Raw genomic sequence first — 18,306 nt, forward strand, 5'->3', positions numbered from 1 at the left:
GGCCACAAGTATATTGCAAATTAATTACATCAGTTCCCCACTGTTATAACTCAACAATTAATGTACCCGTGGTTGGTAGAAAAGATGGACCTCCAAAGATGTCCACATTCTAATCACTAAAATATGTAATATAGGGGTGCCTGGGGGGCTCAGTTGGTTATGTGTCCAACTTCGGCACAGGTCATGATCTCACAGTTTGTGAGTTCAAGCCCCATGTCAGGCTCTGTGCTGATAGCTCAGAGCCTGGAGCCTGCTTCCGATTCTGTGACAGACGCTCTGTCTCTCTCCCTCTCTCTCTCAAAAATAAATAAACATTAAAAAATAAATAAATAAAATATGCAATAAATTACATGGCAAAGGGGAACTAAGGTTACAGATGGGGTATAAGTTATTAATCTGCTGGCCTGAAAATAGGGATATTCTTTTACTTTACTTTTTATCTTATTTTATTTTATTTTTTATTATTTAAATTCAAGTGAGTCAACCTACAGTGTAGTCCTGGCTCCAGGAGTAGGACCCAGTGATTCATCTTTTACATATGACACCCAGTATTCATCCCAACAAGTGCCCTCCTAAATGGCCATCACCCACCAAACCCATCTCCCCACCCACCTTCCCTACAGCAAACCCGAGTTTGTTCTCTGTATTTAAGAGTCTCTTATGGTTTTCCTCCCTCTCTGTTTTTATTTTATCTTTTCTTCCCTTCCCCTATGTTCACCTGTTGTATTTCTCAAATTCCACGTATGAATGAAATCATATGATATCTGTCTTTCTCTGACTGACTTATTTCGCTTAGCATAATACATTCTTATCCAGGTGGGCCTAGTGTTGTCACAAGAGTCCTCAAAAGTGAAAGTGAGGGGCAGAAGAGTCGGTGTCAAAGTAACACATTGCTCTGAAATTACAAGAAACCCTTGACCAGCCATTGCTGGCTTTGAAGACGGAAGGGGGCCATGAGTCAAGAAATGTGGATGGCCTCAGAAACTGGAAAAGGCCAGAAAATAGACCGGCCCCAGAGCCTCCAGGAGAGAACCCAGCCCTGCCAACAGCTTGATTTTATCCCAGCCTGGCCATGTTGGGCTTCTGACATCCAGACCCATGAGAAAATAAATGTTGTTATTTTAAGCCACTGAATTTGTGGAACTTTGTTACAGTAGCTGATACAGTACCTGTATGCAACCTGAGGAACTTTGTTACAGTAGCTGATACAGTACCTGTATGCAACCTGACACAGTACACTTTATTGACCTTCCTCTGTCGTGTGCCCCAATTACTCACTTCTTCATCATCCTTTGTGAGTCACTTCCCAAATAAATCCATTGTACCTGAATCCTTGTCTCAGGTCTGCTCTTTGGAAATTTAATCCAAGACACTCCACCTCCTCAACAAACTCTACTAGAATGACCAAAAATATGTAAAAATAGGGCATAATCTGTATAATGATGAGGAGATAGGGATAGATATTAGTAATAGGTCAAAAATGCATTGTACAAATTGGCTTACTCTGAGGAAACTAATAAATATGGCATATTTCAACAAGACTGGCTGGCAAGTAGAGGAAATAAATGATTGCTATTACTCCACAGAACCAGGAAAATCCCCACCTCTGAGAAGGAGAGGCTATAAAAAAGGGTTTCCAAGACAAAGTAGATGTGATGAAGGACAGAGTATGCAAGGAATCATACCAAAATTTCTCAGAAAGATTAGCTAAATAGAGCATTTACTCTTAGCTTCCTTTTTGTGCAAACAAAAGAAAGTAAAAATGTTAGTATATTGATTCTTACGTGGGTGAATCTCTCAGAAGGAGAAGGTTGAGGTCCCACAACCTACCCACAAAAACTAAAACAAAATAATGCAAAGAAGAAACGGCTCCTTTTCCATTAAGGTGACTTCTTACTAATTGTATTATTCAGGGCTCTCCAGAGAAACAGAGGCAACAGGACGTGTGTGTGTGTACGTATGTGTGTGGTTGTATCCTTCTTGTTCAGAAGAGGTCAGCCTCTGTTCTATTAAAGCCTTTAACTGATTGGATGAGGCTCACCCACATTGTGGAAGTCAATCTGCTTTACTCAAAGTCCACCAATTCAAATGTTAATTTCATCCCCAAACATCTCCAAAGCAACAGAACAATGTTTGACCAAATATCTGGACACCATGGCCCAGACAAGTTGACCTGTAAAATCAATCGTCATGCTAGCTCCCAGGCTCCCTTCTGGGAAGGAAGTTCTTCCTGGGCAAATGGAGTTCTGTCCTAACACAGGAGCACCATGTTCCCAGTGTGAATGAGCTAAGCTGTGGAGGAGGTCATTTGAAACCAATCTAAATCCTACAAAGGCGGTCTGAGCTGCACCCATCAGGACTCACACATGGAGCCACTGAAAAGAAACCATTTGGAAAATCAATTAACTTTCCTGTCATGAGGTTTTCTTTCCAAAGCTCACTCCCCACTGCATGTAGACAATTTAATTCAACCTCTAACAAAATATAGCTACAGGAAACAGAAATACTTTCACGTTCCCATTTTCTGGGACTAGAAGATTTGGATTCTGACACGGAATCCATCTCAAATCTCAGTACTCAAAGAACGTGGAGTTCCCCTGGTAAAGCTGAGGCTATAAAGAAAAACCACTAGACTTTTGAAAAGTACTTTGAGCAAAATAAAAAGGCCACTTGGGAATTTAGAATAAGTGTATCCATGTGAAACTGTTTTATACCAAGAAAAGTTAAGTTAAAAAAAGCTTAATTTGCATCTTCAATAAGATGTGTGGGACATTTGTACTCATTGTGTTAGAGTAGACAGTTAGTTAGGCTCTAACTGGATACCTGGAGGTCAGCAACAAGGAGTCACGGTCAGCTATTGGGACGGTCAGAGGCCTGTCCTGGCAGCACTCCACAAGAACCTAGAACAAACCAGACAGGCCCAAGATGGCGGGTACCATGGCAGGAAACCCCTGACCAAATAAGGAAGAAAAAGCGCAAAACCTGAAACCCTGCTTCCTCCCCCAAGTAATAAATATTCTGCCCCCTAGTTAACAACTGTTAATAAAAGATAGAATCCCAAACCCTAGGGTGCACAGCTCTCCCTCTCGCTCTCTCACTCTCTTGAGCTCACCGGCTCTCATATCTCAAAAGTGTGCTTTTTGCTTTAATAAACATTCCTGCTTGTTACTCATCTGAATTCATTCACGTGACAAGACCAAGAACCTTCGGTGACTCCCTCCGGTCTGGCTTGGGTGAGACCCAAAGGTTGGGGTCTCCCCAATTCACCAAGCCATGTTTTTTTGGCGACCATGAAGGGACAAGGTGACAGTGGGTTGGGCAACCCTCTTATCAGTGAGTCTCCAACTCTCACCTCCCTGTGCTAGAGAGTTCCTTGGACACCATTCTCCAATGTGTCCGGTTCGCTTTCTTTTCTTTTTTTCCCCTCATTCATTTGTATTTGTTACAACCTTTTAAAGCAGAATGTGACTTGAACACTACATTTCTACTCACAAAACCTGGTGAGTTACTTTTTTTTGAGTTTTTTTTTTTAAAATTTTTTTTTTTCAACGTTTATTTATTTTTGGGACAGAGAGAGACAGAGCATGAACGGGGGAAGGGCAGAGAGAGAGGGAGACACAGAATCGGAAACAGGCTCCAGGCTCTGAGCCATCAGCCCAGAGCCCGACGCGGGGCTCGAACTCACGGACCGCGAGATCGTGACCTGGCTGAAGTCGGACGCTTAACCGACTGCGCCACCCAGGCGCCCCAAGTTTTTTTTTTTTTTAAGTTTATTTTGAGAGAGAGAGAGAGATGAGGAGGGGCAGACAGAGAGGGAGAGAGAGAGAATCCTAAGCAGGCTCTGCACTATCAGTGCAGAGCCCGACTCGGGGCTCAAACTCACTAACTAGGAGATCATGACCTGAGCTGAAACCAGGTCATGGTTTCAGTTGCTCAACTGACTGAGCCACCCAGGTACCCCAGTGAGATGCTTTTTGAACAGCTTTGCAACACGCATAGGAAGGCTTATAGTTTTGCTACTCTATAAACAATGCTCTTGGGGTGCTTGGCTGGCTCAATCAGAAGGGCATGTGACCCTTGATCCCAGGGTCATGAGTTTGAGCCCCATGTTGGGTGTAGAAATTACTTAAATAAATAAAGCTTAAAAAAAACCACAATAGCAATACTCTCCTTCGGAAAACAAGCCCTATAGATAGGTACTCCTATCAAATTGGTTCAGTTTAACATACTAGTTTCTAGAGGCCTGGTACATGCAGTTGGTGGCTGCAGGTGACAGAAAATTTAAAAAGCAGATCCTAGAAGGTGAAAGCTGTTTTAACCAATATTTTTCTTTTAAACATCAAAGTGTAGCTCTGAACACTTCAGTGACAAAAGATTTGGTCTCGCTAAGGAACCCGCTTGAGAGCTGAACACTCTAGACCAGACAGTTAGCATGAGGCTACGTACATCTTACAACACACATTTCCTTGTCCTATTAAAATAAGCCAACGTGGAACTCGGAAACAAAACTAACCGGGCTGCTGTTCCTAAGTATCACAGCATCACATTCAGAAGTAGAAAGAAATCTTATTTTCAAGGATGTTTTTATTTTTGCTAACATTTAAAAAAATCTGTGAGGCATGACAGTAACGACTTAAGGGGAAGATAAGATTTCTTTCTATTTCTGAGAGGGTTGGCTTTAAAAGGCTATCCTGAGCAGAGGCTTGCCCTTATGCCATGCAGCATCCAGAGCTCTGTTGCATGTCTCCTGGGTCATGGGATGCTCTGATCCCTCCCCATACTTCCTCTCATACCTACTTCCACATTCTCCTTCACCAGTGGTGGGGCAAAGAGACCTGCAGAATGTTCCGCCACCCATTACAGAGATCCTATAACTCACTCTGCATTTGTGCGGGTCACCATAAAATTGGCTATAAGCCACTTTACTTCCTAGCAAGGGACCCTGCCCCATGAGATTTTTCCCTGTGTGTCTGCCTGATTTACCACTTATATGGATGCCATTCAACCCAAGCAATTCAGGGATTCAGAGAATTGGAAAATAGAAGTTAATTCCACCTACACTGGCTGCAAAGTAGAAAGTATCAAAAGATTTCTGCTGGTCAGACCAGAAATATTTAGACCATCAAAGGGACCCCCGTCCCTGGTGGCCATTGTTTGCCACCAACTGTTGAGAGGCCTATCAGAATGAGGGGAATGAAATATTCAGAGATCTTGGAGTCATGACAATGCCCACTCCTGAGGAATCCACCCCAGGACTTCAGGGTTACTTACTGGACATTGTTCTCCCATCATTCCTATCGGGGTCTTCAGGAAGGCCGACATTCCTGGGACTGCAGGCACCTGGATGAGGTGCAAGCCTTGTGACACCAGGGCCAGCCAAATCATGACATGGCCTGCTGGCCATTGCTATGCTGATGGGGTGAATGGACAGCAGGCTGGGGATGCCCATGGTCCACCCGCCATCAGAACTCTACAAGAGAGAGTTCCTAATTAAGGTCCTAAGAAGATCCTGGGAGAGAATCCGCTCTCCTTGGGATAACAGGATTCTGGGCTTCTATCGAAGTTCTCCAGGAGAGGGTTGGAGCCCCCTCTTGGAAGCAATGTGAGCCCAGGTTGAGTTGCTCCTTTTTCCAGGAGTCAACTCTTCTTGAAGACAATGGAAAATTCCACTTGTCTCCAAAGATTCTCCTCTAAGGGGTATCTTGGGACACTAGGATTAGCTCTCATTAAAATGCCTAAAAAAGGAAATAAAAAATGCTGGTTCACCAGATTAAATGCAATCTCAGTGCAGGGGAGACTCTTCCTGTTTTCTGAGGAAACTCATGTTCATTGAAAGGAAGGATGGGCAGGGGTTCCCCCTTCTGGAGACACGATAGGCTAAAAAGGTCTGCAGGTCGAGGACACCCACCTGAACCAGGGATGACAGTTTGATGGTTCCAAGGAGATGTCCCTAGAGCCCAGACCATCCAAAGCAACACTCTTCCAGTTCAGCAGGGACACCTCTAGCCCAGGAGACTGTCACTATCTTTCCTCGATCTCATCTGACACTTCCTTAGGATGCATCTTGAGAAACTGGAACTAGTTGGACCCTGAGACCTTGTATATTTCCTTCCCAAGTCCATTTCTCTTGTAACTCTATTGGCCTCAATATAAACTAGAGGATAGGGAAGTCTGACAGGAAAAAAAAAATGGTAGCCTTAACTGTAATGCTGTATTACAACTTGATCCCTTTTGTAAAATGGACCTAAATCCCATATGGTCAGGCCTTTATGGCCCTACACCAATAAAACACTGATTTGTCCATACTCTTTTAGAGGGCCTGAAAACATCCCTCTCCTCCCCCTCTACTTTTCAATCCACCATCAGTTCAGCTGCTCCAGGCCCTTCTTCTTCTGTTAATCTGCCACCTGACCTATGTTCTGTCCTGTTCTGTGTGTGCCACGCCCTTTATCTCTCTTGGAAACAGTCCCTGCCTAGATCTCTCTCTTGGAAACAGTCTCTGCCTAGATCACGTACATGCCTGCCTGTGTTTTTCCTGAGTCACTTGTCTCCTCTTTGTTTGCTTCTCCTTTTGTGTGTCAGATCTAGAGTAGCTTTGGAGAGGACTGTATGCATGTTGCCTGACTCCTGTTGTATGGGGGGGTTTTCTCCCTCATTCCTTTCCCCAGGTTAATGGCTATGATAATTAGAGCGAATTGTCTGGTTAGTCTACCTCTGGATGGGGACTTTAAGGAATACAGTAAAACCTTGGATTGAGAGTAACTTGTTCTGCTAGTGTTCTGCAAGACGAGCAAACATTTCTAATAAATTTTAACTTGATAAACGAGTGATATCTTGCAATACAAGTAGTACATGATGCCAAACGTCACATGATCACAACAGAGCCACTAGTTCTTCTCTCTCTCTCTCTTTCTCTCTCGCTATGGGACTGTGGGTGACCATCTCCCATGCTTGGATGCTCTGTCTCAGGCCATGGTGTTTGGCAGAAATCAGTGATTTTTCAGAATGTTGGAAGGGGCCCACCACGGGGACTAGTGTAGTTTTTGTCACTTCAAAGCACCTATGGCCAGTCCTTTGCTTTACCATATGAGAGTAAGCTTAGGGATGCTTTCATTCTAGGTTAGGCGGCCTGCAGATATAGATCCTTTCCTCTGCTGCCTTACTGCCAGTTCCACTAAATGCAATCTATGACAAGAGTTTATTAATACTGTACTGTAGTCAACATCCGTGCGATTATATACAATGGCGCCCAGGCAGAAAAAGATTCTGTTGAGCCAATAGATAGCAGTGATTCTGTTAGTGATAGTGAAAGTCGTCCTACACAATAACCCTCCTCTCTCTTGCCACGAAAGGTTTTCACACCAGCCACGAAGGCTTTCAAAGTTTAGTGCAGGGTAATTTGTTTATTTTTCTTTATATTTTGTATTAAATTACAGTATTGTAATCATTTTTATATGAATATTAGAAAGAATCATCTAAATTTCCATGATTTTTTAATGGGGAAAATCGCTTTGATATACAAGTGCTTTGGATTACAAGCATGTTTCCTGAAGGAATTATGCTCACAAACCAAGGTCTTACTGTATTCTCAAGCAGCTGCTGAAATTCCTTTTGTTTTGGGGATGTTCCCGATCTTCTCTGGTTCAACAAGGACTGCCTATTTTCACCTTTTGTTTTTGGAAAGAAAACATGGGTCTGTTCATCTGTCCGAGCTGCCGAGCTTTGGGACTGGGAGTCTTGTTTGCCATCGAGGCTTTTATCTGCCTCCAGCCTTGCGGGGGCACCTCGCCTATTCTGGATCCACCTCCCCATCCTGTTCCTGCACCACCATGGGCGGGGCTTGCATAACTGGCTCCTATACCATCCTACGTGCCTCCAGTGTCATTGCCTCCTGCTCCTCCTACCCTCACTACCAAGAGGGGAAACAAAGCACCCCAAGGGGCTGCGCTACCTCCTTACGAGGTTCAAACTAAAGCATCTCCCAAATCAGCATGAAGGGGCCTCCGGGTTCCCCTGGACTCAAAACCATCCACTTCAGATTTCCCTGTGGGAGCCCCAAGAAAAAATTGACACTGGGAGGAAATTGACTTCTGGTAGACACAGGTGCAACATATTCTGCATGAAAGCTAATTTAAGTTTGTTGGCTTAATTAAGATAAACAGGTCTTCAGAGTTATTAGCATTAAATAGAAAACTTTTATTCTACCAAGGTTTACTAAATGTCAAATAAACTTGTATTATCTCTGCTGTAACTTGTCAGCAAAAAGATGACTTAATGTGATGGTTAATTTTGTGTGTCTCATAAAGTTTTCATGGGTAATTGTTAAGAACAAGTAGGCTGAATAAATAAAAAGGTTTATAGGTAAAACTTTTAAATAGCTTTCAAAATCTTCAGTAACCTGAAGCTTTGAAGTTGTGCTAAGATAAATGATAAACTGGATTGAATTCACTGGATACCTAAGTCTTTTCCAAATAAGATAAAATACGAAAGCATTGATTACTGAATGTAGGTTGTCTGCTTTTGGCCTGTTATAGCAGGGCAACAGCATACTTGGGTCTGTCAGTAAAATGCTTTATGCCTGATTGAAAGATCGTACTATGGAAAAACATAGGTTTTTAGAAATTATGAAATGTGTTCATAGATTTCAGATAGAAAGAATTCTGGTATACCAGACAGTTCACAATTGGTTACTAATTAATTTTTATTGGAGATTAACATTTCTAAGAGTTAAAATCCCACTAAATGTAGTTAAGACTGATAGAAGGGCACCTGGGTGGCTCAGTCGGTTAAGCATCCAACTTTGGCTCAGGTCATGATCTCGTGCTTCAAGAGTTCGAGCCCCACATCAGGCTCCGCACTGACAGCTCAGAGCCTGCTTGGAATTCTCTCTCTCTCTCTCTCTCTCTCTCTCTCTGCCCGTCCCTGCTTGTGCTCTCTCTCTCAAGATAAATAAACTAAATAAAAAAAGACTGATAGAAATAAGGGATGCATTCTGTATGGAAGGAAATTTAGATGTATTTAAAAAAAGTTATGAGGAATGGGAACACACTCAGGGAAAAAAAGTGTGTGTAGTCAGGGCTAAGATTGAAATGAATGGATTTTAAAAGTACACTGGTATATGACTGAAATTGTGCTTTTCTCTCTGTTAAAGAGACAAAGTTTTCTTAGATTGGTCACCTGCTCTTGGTAAGAAATTATAAACAAAGTTGTTTTTTTTTCTCATTCTTTATCTGCCCAGAAAACTAAAGCTTCTATGTTTTGTCTTTATCAGGTCTTTGATTTCCTAAGAAAGTTAAAACTTTTCAGTATTATAGAAGTTAAGTTTTGCAAACAACTATATAACTTCCTATAGACTCACTTATTGTCACTTTGGTTAAATATAAACATTAAAGTTATAATGATCTGTAATCCTATTTAGGCAGTGCTTTAAAACTTTCTGAGGGTTTTTTTTTTAAAGTTTATTTATTTTTGAGACAGAGAGAGACAGAGCATGAACGGGGGAGGGTCAGAGAGAGAGGGAGACACAGAATCTGAAACAGGCTCCAGGTTCCGAGCGGTCAGCACAGACCCCGACGCGGGGCTTGAACTCATGAACCGCGAGATCATGACCTGAGCCGAAGTCGGACACTTAACTGACTGAGCCACCCGGGCACCCCTAAAACTTTCTGAGGTTTTTAACAAACTTCCTGCGGTTTGAATTATAAATGAAGTCTTTTTGACGAATTAACGCTTGTCTGTTTGGGACTTAAGTTACATGAGAAGCATTGTCAAGCAAATAATGATAAGCCTTCGGTTGTATTGTATGGGTAAATGCTATAACTGTTCCAGAAAATGTATGAAATTCCTAAAGTTTTAATAGGTTCTGGTGTAAGGTTATCACTTGACATTCTAATTATCAAAATGTTACATGTCACAGAAATAACTAGATTTCTTTGTCAACTGCATTATAATGAGTTCTCATCAGATCTTTAACCATGTCTATTTCTGAGTTTTTTTTCTCATTTATAGTTATTGTTCTGATGCTCTTGCAAAATGTGTTTCATCTTCAAGGAGATTCACAGAAAGGCCTTTTGACAAATACAGGTTTCTAATGTCTTTAAGATCATAAAACAAAGCTGAGTAAGAATTTCCAGAACTAATGGGAAAGTTGCATTCAAATAGAACAAGAATTAATAACACAGGACTAAATGAATTGAGGAAGATGATTATACTTTTTTGACTCTTGTTTGAAATACTGCTGGTTCTCTGATGTTTGCTCTTCTAGATTTAAAGAAGTCTTCTCTTAAGATATCTATGACTCACAGAAATATGATAAAATATTCCTTTGTGAACCAACTAAAACATTTATCTTTTCTGCCTACCCGAACCCTCTGAAATTGAGAAATTCTCAGTGAGTGTTCTTTCTTTCATGGCAATATGATTATTTGCATAAGTTCAGTGAGAATCTGTTCTCCTTGTAATAGGACACCACTGGAAACATTGGTTATTTTACCGAGGCTTTGTCTGGAATGTCACATTTGAGCGAAATGCATAGACTTAGATACGACAAGACAGCTTTAGGGAATTAAGGTTGACATTATGGAGCCAATGGAACCTCCTGGAAATGTTGGCCTGGTACCTTTCTTGCAGAGCTCCCAGCTGCCTTACCAGGTGAGTAAAGAATGTCACTTCATGGAGGGTGCAGGAACCTCAATATATTTTGGGGACCTCAAGAAGGGGAATTCACCCAAATCTATAGGTATTGCAAGCAAGTCTGATGAAAATTATTTAGCTTGGCTCTGGCCTTGAAAGGCTATTAAAAGTTCAATCTAGAGATCCCTTATGAAAAGTTCCAGTAAAGCAAATTTTAAAAAACTTATACGGCCAATCACTATTCTTGCTGAGCTTATGTAAATAATTCAGCCAAATTTGTTTAAGCTGGACTTGTTTTACAAATTCGTCTTGATTTGGCTATCTTCAATAAAAATGAGGGTGATTATAGAGAGAAAATGTTTCAATAACACATCTTTGTAGATATTAGGTTTTAATACTGCTTTTTATAAACTGAACTAGATGTTAAACTCTTCTTGTTTCCTCAAATATCTGGCTATGGCCCTCCAAATTACGGTTTCTGGTCGTCTTCCACTGTCTTGAATTAAAGTCATTAAAAACTAAAACTTTTTTTGGGTGCCTGGATGGCTCAGTCGGTTGAGCGACCGACTTCGTCTCAGGTCATGATCTCACAGCTCATGAGTTTGAGCCTGGCGTCGGGCTGTGTGCTGACAGCTCGGAGACTAGAGCCTGCTTCGGATTCTGTGTCTCCCTCTCTCTCTGCCCCTCCCTCGCTCATGCTCTGTCTTTCTCTCTCTCTCAAAAATAAATAAACATTAAAAAAAAAACTAAAACTTTTTCTTGATGCCCTGCGAACTGAAGCTGGACAAATTTAAGGTCAACTTCAGAAAAATTGCCACAAAGCCCATGTATAGACAATCTTTGTGCCTGTTGTTCTATGGGCCATTCAAAAGGATCACCAGAGACACTGGATTTACAAACCAGAAAAACCCATCTGATTGCCACTTCCTGCTCCCACTCCATCTGAGGATGCTGTGACTCTGACATTTAGAAATCTCAGTGACAGCATTGTGGAATCAGGTATTGGGTTTATAATTTGCTCTGACCATTAGCCTATGTTTTTCTTTTGTTTCCATAGAAGTGCCTCTTATTAATTACCTGATTGCTTACTAAAAAAACAGAGTCTATGTGATGGCTAGCTAACACCACCTGCTACTTATATTAACTCCTCATGGGAAATAAGAATCCATATAGATGAAATCGGGTGGCAAGTCACTTGGCTACAAGAGGCCCTTGACTATATTCTTACAAAAATCAGGGGAGTCTATACAGTGATTAACACATTGTGCTGTGTATGGATCAATTTATCTGGAGAGGTTAAAGAAAGCTTCTAGATCATTGGGCCAGTAACTAAATGCACAGTTCCCCATGCAGCCACCCCTACCTCCTCCTCCCCCAGTGGGACTCCTTGTTTTCCTGGTTTCCAGGCCTTTCATCGTTATACCTTCTTGTTGGACCCTTAATAACCCTACTCCTTATTCTAATGTTTGGACCTTGTATCCTAAAGTTACTAACAAAATGTATTTTCTCTCACCTCAACCAGTTAAATCTTCATATGGTGGTCCACAAACAGCCCTGAAACAAATGAGTATAAAGACCCACTAGGCCGGGTCACAACTTCCTTCTACTCCCCACTGTCCATCCAGGGTTCCTCAAATTTAGGTAACGAGGACTTCTGGAACCCTCTGGCAGGGTGAACGTCCCACACCAGCATGAAGTAGTTACAGAAGATGGACCATCACCCATTTTCCCTTAAAAGATTTTAAGGGCTCAGAGTCCTTGAAGAAGAAATGTAGGTAGTTAGTTAGGCTCTAACAGGATACCTGGAGCTCAACACCAAGGAGTCATGGTCAACTATGGAGAAGGTCAGAGGCCTGTCCTGGTAGCACTCCACAGGAGCTGGATCAAACCAGACAGGCCCAAGATGGTGGATGCCATGACAGAAAACCTCTGACCAAATAAGGAAGAAAAAGTAATAAATATTCTGCCCCCTGGTTAACCACTGTCAATAAAAGATAGAAACCCAATCCCCAGGCTACACAGATGTCTTCCAAGCATGCTAGTGCTCACTTGCTCTCTCCCCTTTCCTCTCTCTTTCTCTCTGTCCCTCCCCAGCATTTGTATCTCAAGAGTGTACATTTTGCTTTAATAAACTTTCCTATTTGTGTTTCTCATCCACTGTGCTCTGTGTCCATCCTTGAATACGTGCTGTGACAAGACCAAGAAACTTCAAGGACTCCCCAGTTCACCTGGCAACAATTGAAAGAATGTAACATTAGGAAAGATTGCATTCTGATAAAAACTAGGATTACTAAATTTAAACACACAATAGAGACAGTGAAGAACAGATTGAAAAATGAGAAAGAAAAAAAAATAAACAGTTCTTTTAACAGATGAAGGGGTAAGGAAATAAAGCTTATAAGTAAAATGAATAAAAATATAAGAGTATGTTTCTCTCTTATATTTTCCACAAAACTGCATGATGCAAATTAACTGCAATAGGAACTTCAGGCAAATACCCTGTTTGTCCCTCCAGATCCACTTGCTATCTTTTTGCCCAGCTCTTTCTCCTAGGAGGGGACCTGCAGAGATGGCTTCAAGGGTTCAGGCTATGAGAGGCTCTGGCAAGAGATGGGAATGTGGGAGGAGAACAAGGCCCAGGTATCTCTTCTTCCAGCTGGCCACTGCTCAACAGTGGCTACGTTCCTCTACTGAAGGGCACGACCCCTGCATCTAGCCCTCTCCTAGAGATACTGACCCAGGTGCGGTCCACAGTTCTTTCTACATCTTGGAAACCACTCCTTCCCTCTACCCTTTCAGACTCAGGGGAGGTCACTGAACCTCAGCTCTTTTATCCCTCCTGCTCTGCCTTTTGCTTTCCTTTAACCCTTTCTATACCTTTGTAACTCATTAAACTCTACCCAATTACCTTATTTGAGAATTACATCAATATTATGCTAAGATCGTCCCTGATGTTCCAAAAAGCCCTCTTGCTCAACTTTAGACACCAACAGTTAAAGTCAGAAATCGACAAGACTGTCGTAGACTCTAAGTCTAAGTTCTCAACTTGGCCAGCAAGAGAGTGGGACACAGGATTAAAAGTGAGAGATGGCTAATGTCCAGGAAAAGACAAGAGCCCCGAATAAGGGTCCTTGCCCCATATTTATTAAGATCAGAAGGCTTACAAATGTGATGGGCATGCACAAGGAGACAATGAATCTGCGAACATTAACTCATGGGCATGAGGGAAAGGGGGTTTTGAAGATATACGGTGTTTGGGCTTTGGGTCAATATAAAACAAAATCCCGGCACTGGGCCGATGGGCAGATGGTTGTTAACGGCAGACAGGAGGCGCCATGTCTGTTTATCTTAGCCAGCCTAGGGGATGAGACAGACAGGGGGAATAACCTCAGGGTTAACAAGGTACCTTTTCTTTTGTTAACCATCTCTGCTCTGGGCTGCTTCACCTGCAGCGCAGCGGTCTTTAACCCTATTTACCTCTTTACCTAACTTGGTCCTGCCCTCCTGTGAAAGCAGCTTTCTGCTATAGTACTAAATTGGGGGGCAATTTTGCCCTGAATACCTAATCTTGCTTACCTCATTTACCTTTGTATTGGGGGCCTTTGCCCCCCACTCTATTCTGGGGCCTTTGCCCAGAATTCTGGGGGTCTTATCTTGTTTACCCAAGCTTGGGTAAGAGCACCCTATGGCTTTGTAATTCTTTATGCCTTGTTAACCCATTGGTGTAAGCCCAGGGAATTTCTAAGCTTATTCCCCACACAAGCCTGCTTAACTCATGCTCTAACTAAAACCAATTATGCTTATTTCTGATCCCACTTTCTTGAGGCATTAATGAAGATGTTTTGCAATGATCAGAACTTTCTAACTGCCAGGCCAGAAAAGTCCTGATAACAACGGAATGCCTAGAAGGCCACACCCGACATGTCCCCTTCCCTGCCCATGATCCTGTGCTGAACAGACACCGACCCCCCACGCATGACCACATGCTCTCTGTCTCTTGCACGTTCCCCTTCATAGAACTCTAGGTGTCCATCTTGTGGGTGGAGAGGTCGCTTGTTAAGACTTTAGGCTGCCACCTCCCTGGCTCACTAAACCCAAAATAAATGTCTCCCTTTCTCTTTTCCAAACCCCTTTCTCTTGCGTTATTGGCTTTTCTTGCAATGAGTTTATCTGAAATGGGTTTTTTTTTTTTGTTTTTTTTTTTTTGTTTTTTTTTTTTGCAACAGTGTTGGCAAACCCAGCCAGGAACTGTGTTTTCAATTTCTATAGCTCCCTTCTGCATCAGAATCCCCTGGGACAGAGCAGTTGTCCAGGAAAGCACCAGAGCTCACTGGTTCATTTCCTGAGTTAGCAGCTGTGATAGATCCATCAGTAACATAAGCACTAATCTAAAAAACATAATAATAGCAAGAATAGAGGAAAAACTTCAGGTTTTAGGTCAGAGTGGCCCTCTAGTCAGAGGACATAATGAAAGAGGTTCTTACTTTGAAAGGAAAAAGAAAAAAATCTCTAGGATAGTGCAAAGATTAGAAAGAAAATCATAAAATCATCCAGGCAGGGGGAATAACAAGTTACCTATGATAAAATAATTTTAAAAGATCAGGTTGGAATCAGATCTTTTTTCTGTAATGCTAATTGTTAGAAGACACTGAAGCATCATCAACAAAATTTTGAGAGCCTACTTGAGCTGGAACAGAAAGTCACTTATAGCCATTCAAGAACTTAGAGAGTGTACCATCCACAAATAGCTGTGAGTAATATTTTCTTTTTTTTTCTTTTCTTTTCCTATCTTTTCTTTTCTTTCTTTCTTTCTTTCTTTCTTTCTTTCTTTCTTTCTTTCAGCACTTGTTAGCATTTAATGAACCTCCTTCCACATGGCTTCAGGCTACCAGGACACAGGACCCCCCCCTCTCCCCGCAAATACATCTGTAATATTTCCTCAGCTCTTCTACTGAAGAATTTCACCTTCACAATGCCAGGCTGTTTGGGGGGGCTTTTCCTTTCCCAAAATGTAAAAGAAAATTTTTTTAAATGTTTATTTACTTTTGAGAGAGAGAGAGACAGAGAGACCATGAGCAGGGCAGGGGCAGAGAGACAGGGAGACACAGAATCTGAAGCAAGCTGCAGGCTCTGAGCTGTCAGCACAGAGCCCAACATGGGGCTCAAACTCACGAACCTCGAGATCATGACCTGAGCTCAAGTGGGACGCTTAACCGACTGAACCACCCAGGTGCCCCTCTCAAAACTTTGTAGTAGCCCAATCATGCCACATCAATGATAGGTGCAGCTCCAGTTGTGTTTCTGGCAGCCATCCCCCTTGTCAGCTCACTGACCATGGTCGACAGTTTATCAAGGCTGACAGTTGGACAGAAGCTCTGGTTCCTCTTTAAGTGGTAATGCATCACCCCAACTTTTCCAAAGTAGCCTGGGTGACACTTGTCGAAGTTCATCCTGTGGTGATGCTGCCAGCATTTCCCTCACCTCCCCAGTTCTTCTGGTGTTTGCCAATGCGGCCATGGCCATGGCTCAAGCGAAGTTTCCGGGTCTTCCTCAGTCTGGATTGCATGTTGGCCGTCCAGATAAAAGAGAGTCTGAATTGTATTTTCAAGGAAAGGATAAGTTCCAACAAACCAAAACGTGTCATTGCAATAAATAATTTCAATAGAGAGAAAATAAGATTTAAAAACAATTGTACTGACTGCTTGAGATCACTAATATTTATGTTCAGTGTTGAAATAATTGTTAACATGGTTATAAAATGTGATAAACAACTTTTGAAAGAATAGACATACAATTATAAAATACACTAATCTAAGGGTGCCTCAGTCGGTTAAGTGTCCAACTCTTGATTTTGGCTCAGGGCATGATCTCATGGTTCCTGGATTCAAGCCCCACACTGGCCTCCGTGCTGACGGTGTGGAGCCTGCTTGGGATTCTGTTTCCCTCTCTCTCTCCCCTCCCCTGCTTTCTCTCTCTCTCTCTTTCTGTCTCTCTCTCTCTCAAAATAAATAAATAAACATTAAAAAAAATTTAAAAATTAACTAATCTAGCTTTAACATCCCAGGTTATTCTAACAAAAACTGCAAAGGAAGGGGGAAAGGATAAAAATAAAATATGCCAAAATTTCTTTATCCTTTCTGTTTCAATGGAAAAAAATGATTTTTCAGTCATTTCAAAGGAAAAAACAATTTTAATGTGTAGAGAATTACAAAATAACTTCAGTAATACTTCTAAATCACAAATGAAATGATCAAGTTAGAGTAAAAAGTCAGAAAGAATATGCAGTAAAATATTAATAACATGTTAGAAAACATAATTCAACCAACTAAGTTTGAAGATCTAATTGGCTTTATTAAGTGATTCAGGATTTGGACAGCATCCCACCTCGCAAATAAAGAGAGACGTGAAGAGTTGAACAAAATGGAAGTTTTTAGGGGCACTTGGGTGGCTCAGTCGGCTCAGGTCATGATCTCACAGTTCGTGAGTTCGAGCCCTGTGAGGGGCTCTGTGCTGACAGCTCAGAGCCTGGAGCCTGCTTCACATTGTGTCTTCCTCTCTCTCTGTCCCTCCCCCTCTCACACTCTGTCTCTCTCTCTCAAAAATAAATAAAACATTAAAAATAATTCAAAATGGAAGGTTTTATAGGCAGGAGGGTGGGGCAAGGAAGCTATTAGCAAAAGAAAAGATTGTTTCAGGCCAGGATGGGTGTTTTTGGGGGGGAAAGGGAACAGAAGGTTTTTTATCAAGCAGATTACCTCACTATAGAGCTAATAAGGAAAGTTCAGGTTGACTGTGATAGTCACAATTCTGTCAACAATTGTTTACTACATTTCATAACCATGTTAACAATTATTTCAGCACTTAACACTAAATATTACTGATCTCAAGTAGTCTGCACAATTGTTTTTAAATCATATTTCCTCTCTATTGAAATTATTGCGATAACAAGTTTTGGTTTGTTGGAATTTATCTTTGAAAATACAACTCAGACTCTGAGAGGTTAAATCTAAGTTTGGTTTGCTCTCGTGGGGAGCAAGCGACTCCAGTTTGGGCTTGTTGTTTCTTTTCCAACAAATGCTCACTCCTGAATTGTGAAGTCCTGGAGATTCTTACTTTTCGTTTTTTTGCTCATCTATATTTTGCATTTTTCCATAATGCATACGTATTTACTAATGCAAAATCAAACACATGCGAATTTCCATATCTTGCAAAATGAAATTAAGCTATCATGCTCTTAATTTCTTGAAATTTGCATATCTCCTGGGTTTTTTGTTTTGTTTTGCTTTTTTCAAAAATACTTGAGGCAGTTTAACAGATTTAAAGTGTAAGACACACACTGGGTCTGGATCAAGTTGAGCAAATTTTGTTGTTGGAGATTCCTGGGAACTTAAGAGGAAGGAGGAATCACAAGTAGGAGTAAACATACTGTCAACCTTAAGAATAAAATAGCCAGTTATTTGACTAGCAAAATGAGGTTATCCAGGAAGAGCAGAGGAATTGCAATTCAGGTCAAGGAAACTATGGCAACCATAGGCAAGTCCAAAGAGACGAAGGCAAGGTCAGCTTTCATTAGGTAGTAGGAGGAAATTGGGGAGGGTTCTTTTGAACAAAAGTTCACTAGAGAAGAACAAGGGTTGAAGGTTGTGGTGGTTTCTCATTGGCTGTAAGCAATGG

The 18,306-nt window shown here is 41.6% G+C and overlaps 1 pseudogene; it reads right to left on the reverse strand.

Moving 5' to 3' along the window:
* Positions 1–15,472: 15,472 nt before the first annotated feature.
* LOC122477562 lies at positions 15,473–16,290 on the reverse strand (annotated as a pseudogene).
* Between the last annotated feature and the right edge of the window lie 2,016 nt (positions 16,291–18,306).

The sequence above is a fragment of the Prionailurus bengalensis genome, chromosome X (assembly GCF_016509475.1).
Source record: "Prionailurus bengalensis isolate Pbe53 chromosome X, Fcat_Pben_1.1_paternal_pri, whole genome shotgun sequence".
Lineage (NCBI taxonomy): Eukaryota > Metazoa > Chordata > Mammalia > Carnivora > Felidae > Prionailurus > Prionailurus bengalensis.